Below are 10115 nucleotides of genomic sequence, written 5' to 3' on the forward strand. Positions count from 1 at the left end.
ACCATCCAGTAGCCAAACCAGGGTGGCACCTCCGGATGCTGCACCCCCCTGCAATCCCTACACAGATCTGGCTGGCACAGGCCACAAAACCACAGCTCGCCCCTATACACGAAGCCAAGCCAGAGCACAACCAAGTGCAGTACAGCCATCTTCTCAGAAAAACTCTTCACAAAGTTCAAGAGTTCAAGACACGAAGGCTTTAGCAACTAATCCACACCTAATGACCCACCTAAGTGGGATTCAGGAAATCACTCAAGAAATCACTCAAGATATCCCTCAAGTAATTAAGGAACAAAAGAAGAAAAGGCACACTAGCCTGGGAACCTCCTCTCTGCCCAGAACATTGGAGGCTATACACCACACCTCCTCAACAGTATTTATAGGAACTCAAACACTGAGATCCTGCTCTGTTCCAGTAACAAGAAGCCGAAAGCACCAGCCTGAAGATGACGAGTGAGACCTCGTCGAAACGTCGCCTAGACACCCCAACTTTTACACGGGAAGACACCCGAGGACACCAAAACCTGCATTCCTGTACCCGTGAAAATCTACGAAAGCAAACAAATAAATATATATATATATGCGCGCACACACATACATACACACACACATATATATATAAAATTATGAGAGATAATCCTTCCAGCTCAGTGCCAATCTGTCCCATCTCCCAAGACACTCCATGTTCAACTCTGGCAGAAGTGCAGCTTTGCCAGAGAAGTGCCATGTTGGCAAGGCCGCTCCTCTTCACCGTTCCAGTCCCAGTCCCACCCATGTTGATGTGACATGTCTAGTTCTCAGCCCTGAAAGGCTGACATCGAGTCTAACCAAGCTTCAGGAGGGACAAAGGGGGCAGGGTTTGGCCCAAGCTGGTAAGAGGTTGAACCACCATCTTGGAACCAGGTCTGTTCCTAAACTCTTGAGAGGTCCAGAGATGGATCTCCTGAACTAGCCCAGACTCCAGAGGAGGGTGGGGGGCTAAGTGAGAAAGATGGAGAGATGTTCTCCTGTTTAAGATGTAAATAATGTGTCTGGAAAATGACTGTTGATCAGGAATGACTAGGATGATTGATACAGGATGATGATGATGGTGGACATCATCATTAAAATCTTCAACACTGATTCCATTCAAAATGGCTCAGTCACACCTTTTAGATTTTTAATATAAACAATTAAAATCCACTCACCTGTTATTTTGTACATTTTTGTGTCAAATAAAATAAAAAGAAAAAAATAATCTGTTGTGTGAGAGACTTGTCTGGTTGTCTGTTTTGCTATGTTGGCAAAATGCACATGCTCAGAGGGGTCCCTTTTTATTATTATTTCATGTTCCAAACAAGGCTTGGGCAAAGGTGATCAAAAGTGAGATTTGTGTGCATGTGCGCACAAACACATTATTCAGCCATGTTTGTCAGGAGTAGGGAGTAATCTAGGTGGATAGGGAGAAGAAAGTGACAAGATGTAAAGTGGTTGTGTAATCTGACCCACAGATCTGAGCACAAAAGCCACATTCTTTCCTTTATCCAAAATAATAGTGCAACAGAAAAAAGGGTTCACATCAATATATTATACATAATCAAAATATTGTCAGTACTTAAATCAAGCCTTAATAGCTCATGTAGCTGGGCAATGTATGGGCATACACGCACACCTGAATAAGATTAAAAATGTAGATGTGTTTCAATATTATCTTCACCATCTGCTATTTCAAATCAGGAAACTCATCCTTCAGAGTTTTCAGAGCACGGTCCACGTTTCCTTAATTTCTGACTCTTGATTAAAAAACAAAACAATATTACCAGTCCCTTTGTTGACTAGTGGATTTAGCATCTCAAGGCCATTCACCTCTTTCAATGCCCATCATGGCCTATGAATGGCTTTAAAGACCCCTTTCCACCCACTGATCAATAACAAGATTGTGCTCTCCAGATGTTTTGCTGTGCCAGCTGGGACCAACAGGGGTTGTAGTTCAAAGCATGTGGAAGGTACCTGGTTGGGGGAGGCTACATGAGACTACTGGACTATGAATAAAAAAGTAATTTATTTGTTGTTTTAAGCTAGAGCCACAACTTGAGGGAGGGGAAACTCTGGATTTCCAAATGCTTCCTCTGGATACAAAACACACAGCCACATTGTTCCACTGACACTTGATTTATGTCAATAAAGAGTGACAATATTTTGGTAATACTGGTTGATGGTAACCTTTCTTCTGGCTAAAGCTCAATCACACTGAATCCGATCAAAATCAACTGGGCACCATTAGCCACAGCCACTAACTGACATGCCACTGTTATCCGGGCACAAGGGCAACAAGCTTCCCCTGCCTTGTGGTCTATTTATTTATTGAAAAGTTTCTATACTGCTTTTCATTTACAGAAAGAAATGCCAAAGTAATTGACACAATAACAAAGCAACAAAGGGTTGCAGTCAACTAACTTTTATTCAGAGCAGACCCGGTGAAATCAATGGGTCCAAGTTATGCATGGCCATTCATTTGAATGGGACTACTCTGAGTAAAACTTAGTAGAACGCAACTCAATGGCTGATAAACAATAATCGGCACAATGCCTGGTATTAACAATACGAAGGGTCAGGGAACACCTGGGTGAACAAGTATGTATGTCTCCAATGGATGGGGGAAACACCTTGCAGGTGGTGCCAGCCTGATCTCAACAGGGAGAGCCTTTTGCATGACAGGTGCCACAGCGAAGAAGGCTCTCCTTCACACCCCCACAGATAGGACTCCGTAGGTCATGGTATGGTCAAAATGGCCCCACCAGCAGAACCCAGTGGCCTGAGCCATCTATATGTCAGAAGATGGACCCTCACACCCATCAGGTTGTGGTGGTTAACTCAACACTGTGGTGTAGTAGAGGCAGCCCCACCAACCTCAGCTTGCCTTCAGCCAGCCCATACCTGTCTGCCTTCTTGCTTACAACTAGTCCAGGGGGTGGACCTGCCTGCCAGTTTCCTCCTCCTCCTTCGATTCAGTGCTGCCCTTGTAGAACATGGCTGGGAGGATGGGGACAAAACTAGCATGAGTGGTCTCTACTTGTTATTGGCTCTGGCGCCACCTACTGTCAGGATTCCCACCTTCCGTTCTACCAGTCCCAATGGGCACCAGCCGCCATGCCGGTTTGTGGCTTATGACTACAAGCGCTGTTTTGCTCAATCAGCCCAGTTGCCTGTCTTGCCTCCCTTGGCAGGAAGGGGGCACTTGGGTACCACAAACAGCTGGTTAATTGCTTCGACTGTGGCACTCTCTTGCCCAAACTGGAGCTGTGCTCTAGGCCTGCACAAACATGTGTATTGTACTTGGTGTTGTATTGTATTCTTGGTGCAAACCTGGGTTTCATGTCATGTGTCAAAAGGCCCTTAGACCATTTTTACAAACAAGCCCAGCTTTCCCCAACCTGGTGCCCTCCAGCTGTTTTGGACTACCAAACTGCCCTGAGATCTTTGGATGAAGGCCAGTATACCACCACCACCAACAAGAATAACAACATCCTACACTAAAGATGTGGGATGGATCTCCAAAGTAAAATATTACATTCTAATCAGTGCAACTGTTCGTTCATATTGTAGGCAGATCTAGAAACAAGTGAAAATGTGCCCTGCCCCCTCTCCAATCACACAGGCCCAGGAGAAAGACCCACCACTGTGTTGGACCATATGAAAGTTCAAGGACCACCCAATGAGGGATGTTCATCTTTCTCACATTTTCTACCTTTCCACGACAATTTCTTTGCCGAGGGGCCTCTGTCCATTGCAAAGGATTCTGGGACATGACCACCCATAGTATGCATTTGAGTCATGCTCAGCTCCTTGCTGCTGCCTTGAGCCAACTGACAGATTACACCCACCCAAGGCCCCCCTTGTGGTTGTGCAGTGCAGGGGACGAGAGCTGACTCTCCAAAAGGTTTGCCTGCCATAACTCAGCTTCTCTGGGGTACCACAGTACGTATTTGGAAAATCCCTGATCTAAACTTATCGGTGGCACTCGCAGACATCTTCCCGGACATGAGCAGGATGTGGGAGAAGGGTTTCCAGGGAACAAGGCCTTGGTTTCCCGAGACCCCAGAGCCCTGAGCACCTCTCCCCTGAGAAGCTAAGCAAGATACTCCCTTAAAGTGCACACACTCCACTGTGTACAACGGCAAACTTTTCCAGGCAGCCAGCCCAAAGCGAGGCCTCCTGGTCTCAGGCGGCTTGCTCTCCTAACCGCCACTCTCCCGCTCCGCTTCAAAGAAGGGCAAAAGTCCAAATTCCGAGAGGTTGCATTTACCGTGCATGCAAAACAAATACAGTGGGTGAGTTTTGCCGCCAAACCTCCAAGGCTTTCCCGCCAGGGAGCTGCTCTCTTGCATCTTTGTCGTTGGTTTGACACAACAAGCACCTCGCCTTGGAACTGCCCCAAACCAAAGCCACCAACATCTCTGGGGGCATCTTTATGCAAGTCTGAACCAGAGTGTGGGCTGAGCCCCAGAACCTATTTTTAATTAAAAGTCCCAGGAGGACAAGAACATCAATATTTATTTTTCTAAAGCATTTGAGCCCGGTCTCGCCAGGTTTTGGCTCCAGAGCCTACCTTGAGCGCTTAGGCTTAACCTGTGAACTTGGTGTTGGAGAACTGGGACTACAAAACCATCCAATCCTCCTCAAAAGACAGACCCACTTGCACTTTCCCCTTCTTTCCAGGACAATTTGTATAGCTAATAAGGCAAAGGATGACCCTGGGCCTCTGCAGACTGCCTTTCCCTCAACTCAGACCAAACTGCAGATTCCCAGGATTAAGGGACGGTATTGCCAAGCAGACCATCTGAAAGTTTCCAGCTGCAGAGGGCAGGACTGCAAGGCAGTGGTGGCTCGTGCCTGTTGGGCCTGGTAGGGCAGAAAGCAGGGAGCCCAACAGTCGGTTGCACCAGAACCTATGACAGGCAGAGCCAACTTATCCCAGCTTTCCCTCCACCCTGTTGAGTTCTACAAGGACAGCAGTGAAATGGAGAAGGAAGCTGACAGCCTCCCCATGGCCAGGTTGCAAGGCAAAAAGCAGGCAGGTAGGGGCTGGCTGAGGGCAGGTTGGACTAGGCGGGGCAGTGCCCCATTTGCCCAAGCAACAACCCAGAGCCCAAGAACGGCCTCAGATCATGGTGGCCTCAGATCATGAGGTCCTTCACTAGACCCTTGGGCTGCTGGGAGCAGACAGAAGGTCAGTTGGCAACAATTGGGAACTGGACCTGCCCCACTGGTGGAGGGGGTTAGGGCAGGCAGGGGGAGGGAGTGACGGCTGCTAGGGGGAAGCTTCCGTCAAATGGTAGGGAAAGCCATAGGAAATTGAAGACGGCGGGAAAGCGTGGCAGGTGTGGGCCAGCATGAGCGGAGGGAGAAGGGAGAGAGAACTCTTTGTTGCAGGTGGTTTCTCCAACTGTTGAGCTGGGCCTGGAGCCAGCCGCCGGGGAGGGCAGGACATTCTCCACACATGCACGCAGGGAAGGGCCGTGGCTCAGGGGAGAGAGTATCTGTTTCGCATGCAGCAAGTCCCATGTTCAATCCCAAATGGCATCTCCAGGCAGGGCTATAATGCGTTCTTGAATATCCTTTACCTGCTTAGAATCCTTACAGCTAACCCTGAAAGGCAGGCTGGGAGAAAGAAGGAAATGAGAGATGTTGGCATCAGGCCACCTTGTGAGTTAATCGCAGAAGTCAGATTCAAACCAGCAGCTTCCTCGATAAGCAACTCAGCCCCTCCCCCTGCAATAGCTCCTTTGTGTCTCTCCTGATATTCCTCCCACCCACCTGACCCCCTCCCCGGAGCTGATGGGAGTTGTAGTCCAAAACAGATAGGTTGTAGAAAGCTGCTTTGAAGTCAGCCAGCTGGAATGTTTTGCTTTCAAACTTCTGGCTTGAGACAATGCACACAATTGCTCTTTATGCTTCCTGGAGGGGCCTGTGTTTGCTTTGCACTCTGGAGTGCAGCGTTTGGGGAGAACAGCTGTGGGGGGGGGGGAGAGAGAGAGAGAGAGAAGGAGCACTAGATAGCATGTGAGCCATCGCTGCACAGCTGCAAAACTTTGCAACCTGTTTGCAGGGGCAACTCCTGCCATTGGAAGTTAATACTAAGCACGCAGAATCAGCAAGATTTAAAAGTACGCCTCCACTTAAAAACATTTTCGAAATGTCATTCTGAATTGTGCCAAATTTCTGTAAATGAGTAAAAAAAAAATCAAAGTGTTCCTATTCTAGTGTCAACCCCTGTCCCATATCCCTGAGAGGTTCCTATAGACCTGCCTTCTCCAAGTTGGTGCCCTCAAGATGCTTTGGACTACTAACAGTCCAGACCAGTGAAGCCGGGGTTTGAAGACCATCAGTCTCTGCCTAACCTACCTCACAGGGTTGTGAGAGGTAAAAAAGGAGGAGAGAACAGTATGTGCCACTTGGAGCTCCTTGGAGAAACAGTGGGACAGTAATGCAGTGATAGAGAAAAGTAGTCCCCAAATACCAGGTTCGGGTTCTTGGGGTGGCAAATCTATCCTACACCACTTCACTGGCCTCCTTCTCACAACCACTATCCACCTCTCCTTCCACAGTTTCAGAGCTTTTTGTTCTGCTTACCCAAATGTTCAGTCCAACCACCTATACACCATCCTGAGATTTAATCTGGGGAACTGTCTCAGGTACCTTTTGCCTCTTTCAACTTAGCAAACAACCCACACCTTTTAGACGTGCCTCTGTATGCTGCTTTGAGTGCCTTTTTTTTTTTTTTTTTTAGGAAAAGCAAGGCATAAGTGTCACAAAAGTCATAGCTGCTGCTAGCCAGAGACCCCCATCTCTCTTTAATTCCCTTCTTCTGCATGCTAAAAGTGGCTACTTAGGGACGGCCACTCTGCACACACCCAGAGGCATTCTGCTTCCTTTTACGCCACATTTTTTAAAAATTCAAGGCAGGTTGTACAGTTGAACTTTCAGACTGAACCCCCCCCCCCCCCAATTTGCAACAAGGGAGGCTGCGGTGAAGATGGCTGAGGGGTCAGTGCATGTGTAAAACAGGGTTGCATAAAAGATACAGACAGAGGGGAGGGACAGTGATGGTGGGCTTGTGCTGCCTTTTAATCCCACTGTAATTAATGACCTTATCTTTGGCCCAAGCCATTTAGCTAAAGTGGCTGGAGGAAAGAAAGGGGGGGCTCACAGGGCGGCCAGATGGGAGGCTGGCATTTGTCTGCGGATTAGCTGTAGGCAGATGGAGCTAAGTGGCCTTCCTAGTCCCCACCCCCTCGCTACTCTCCCTCTCTCTCTTACACACACACACACACACACACACACACGGACTCCAAGTAATAACAGCCCCAAACCTGAGAAAGTACAACTGGTGATTGTGCCCATGGGAGTAAATGCAAGAGGGCTTTTTGATCCTTGCTGTTTCTTCTTCTGTAAGGGGCAGGGAAGGATATTACCTTTGTGAGCTCAGTAGGCAGACCTACAGATTCTCCATGCAGCGTCTATCCCTAGTGGCATCTCCAGAAAGGGCTGAAATTCCCTGCCTGTCAGTCACAGTAGAAAATGTGGGGTGGATGGGCCACAGGTGAAAGGAAGCTTCCTCTACTCCAAGACCTTTGGGTGCCTAAGGCAAGGAGCTCAAACTCTCCCCTTAACTCACAACGGAGACATCTGCACAGATCATGGCACTTCTCTCTTAAGGGCACCCCGAATCTGCCCCCTCTCTGGGCCAGGCCTTGTCTGGGCACAGAGTCATCTCTGGTCTTTGGTCTGGGCACAAACAGGCTTCCCATTTCACACAGCTTTGTCCTGCTGCAGCACAGCTGCTTGCCTAAACTACCCTCACCAGGCCACTGTGCCAGCCTTGACACAGCACTGCTCTGCAAAGGGCTCCCTGCATCTCCACAGACCTACAACTCTCTCCCTCCCTCCCAGTCCCCAGGTGGAAGCCTCTTTGAAACAAAGCCTGCTCCCAAGAGGGCAGATCTCCATTCTCGACCCCATTAAGCATTTCTCCAGCAGCCACAGGAAGGCCTAAACCTTTCAAAGCAGTGATCTCCAAAGTGGGCAGTACTGCCCCCTGGGTGGGGGATTCCCTGGGGGGCCCTAAGAGGCAAAGGGGCGACAGGGGGGTGCTGGAGGTGGGAATGACTATCAGAATTTGAAAAGCTAGTATCACTGGATCAAGCTCATTGCTTTTGTTGAATTAATTAAACCAATTAGATTTAACTGGGTTTTGAATAAATATGCAATTAACTGTTGCTGTTTTGAACTTTATTGTGTGATTATCTTCCTTAGTGGGTCGTGTAAACTGCTGCCCCGAATAATGCTTTTTATAGGGTAGGGGCGTAGGGGACACGGGTGGCACTGTGGTCTAAACCACTGAGCCTAGGGCTTGCCCATCTGAAGGTCAGCGGTTTGAACCCCTGTGAATGGGTGAGCTCCCATTGCTCGGTCCAAGCTCCTGCCAACCTAGCAGTTCGAAAGCACGTCAAAGTTCAAGTAGATAAATAGGTACCGCTCCGGCGGGAAGGTAAACGGCATTTCTGGGCACTGCTCTGGTTTCACCAGAAGCGGCTTAGTCATGCTGGCCACATGACCCGGAAGCTGTACGCCGGCTCCCTCGGCCAGTAAAACGAGATGAGCGGTTAAAATAAATTAAGATAATTAAATGACAGAAAGCAGTGAAAGATGGAAAGGATTTGCTGAAATAATTAATAACTAGAACACAAAAAAGGGAGGTGTGAGGAGGTTGAGGAAATAAGTTAATGAAAGATAATGATAAATATTGGATGTGTTTTTAATTGTTTTTGTTTGTGTTTTGATGTATTGTGTTTTTTGTTTTCTTTTTATGTTTGTAATGTATTGATTTGTATTGTTTATTCTTTTTTCCTTTTTTTCTGTAATCTTTAAACTTTTAATAAATATTATTTTAAAAAATAAAATAAAATAAAGCGAGATGAGCGCCGACTTGACCTAACGGTCAGGGGTCCTTTAGCTTTTCTAGGGTAGGGGCAGGGTTTTTCCCCAGCTGGAACTCACCAGAACTCAGTTCTGGCACCTCTCAGGTGGGCACCATTGCCAAACAGAACAAGGAAGGCATTCATGGTGAGTTCTGGTACCTCTTTTTCTAGAAAAATAGCACTGGGAGGGAGGCACTGGGGATGGGTTTATGGAAGCACAGGGGCAGGGGCCCAAAATTTTTTGGGAACCATGGTTTTTAAAGTTAGAAAAACCCACATAGAAGGAATCCTATCATAGGCTGAGATTTATCTCCCTTTACAGCCAGAGGGTTTGGAGGAGAGGGCCAGAAGAAGAGGATTGCATTTTAAAGATACAGGTGGATCAAGCAATTCTCATCAGTCCATCCAGAACCCAGTCCAGATACTAGCCAAGTACCACAACAGGGTATTCAGATGTCAGGCCCAAACATGAAATGCCCTCCAAAATCTGCATACACTTTGTGGGAGGAACATCATCAGCTGTGTAAGCTTCCAGCCATGAAAAAATCCTGAGTAGTATCAAGAAAACCCTTCAAAAAACCACCCAAAAAAGGCTCTGTTTATGTGTTCAACTTGCATGAGGAGATAAACAGAAGAAGATGACGGGTCCCGTCCCCCCAAAAAAGTATTTTGTAGTTACTTAGGAAAGCTGTTCCCACATGCAATGCTACAAAAAGATACAACTAAATGAGAAATACACACTGACTACAGAAGCTTGTAGCTATGCTTGTGTTTGTTTCAGTTCATGGGGGCACATTCAAACCCTTTAAGTCAGCCTTTGCCAACCTGGTGTCCTCCAAATATTGGTGGACTACAACTCCCATGAGCCGCAACCAGCATGGCCAATGGCCAAGGATGATGGGTGCTGGAGTCAAGCTACATCTGGAGGGAGAACAGGTTAGCAGCAACCCCGAAGTTACTGGGGAACCTTGCCTTATGGTGACATTTCCCTGTTAAAAACAGATGGAACAAAATCTGAGAAGGTGAAGCAGCTTAAAATGATTGGGGATGTTTTGCAGCAGACCGTTTCCTTGCATGTCTTCTTCCTCTATTCCCCAAGAGGATGCCCAGTGGATCTTTGCAGACACGCTGGTCCAATAATAAAAAGTCACTATA

The sequence above is a fragment of the Podarcis tiliguerta genome, assembly GCF_965153285.1.
Source record: "Podarcis tiliguerta genome assembly, chromosome: 8".
In the NCBI taxonomy this organism is placed as follows: domain Eukaryota; kingdom Metazoa; phylum Chordata; class Lepidosauria; order Squamata; family Lacertidae; genus Podarcis; species Podarcis tiliguerta.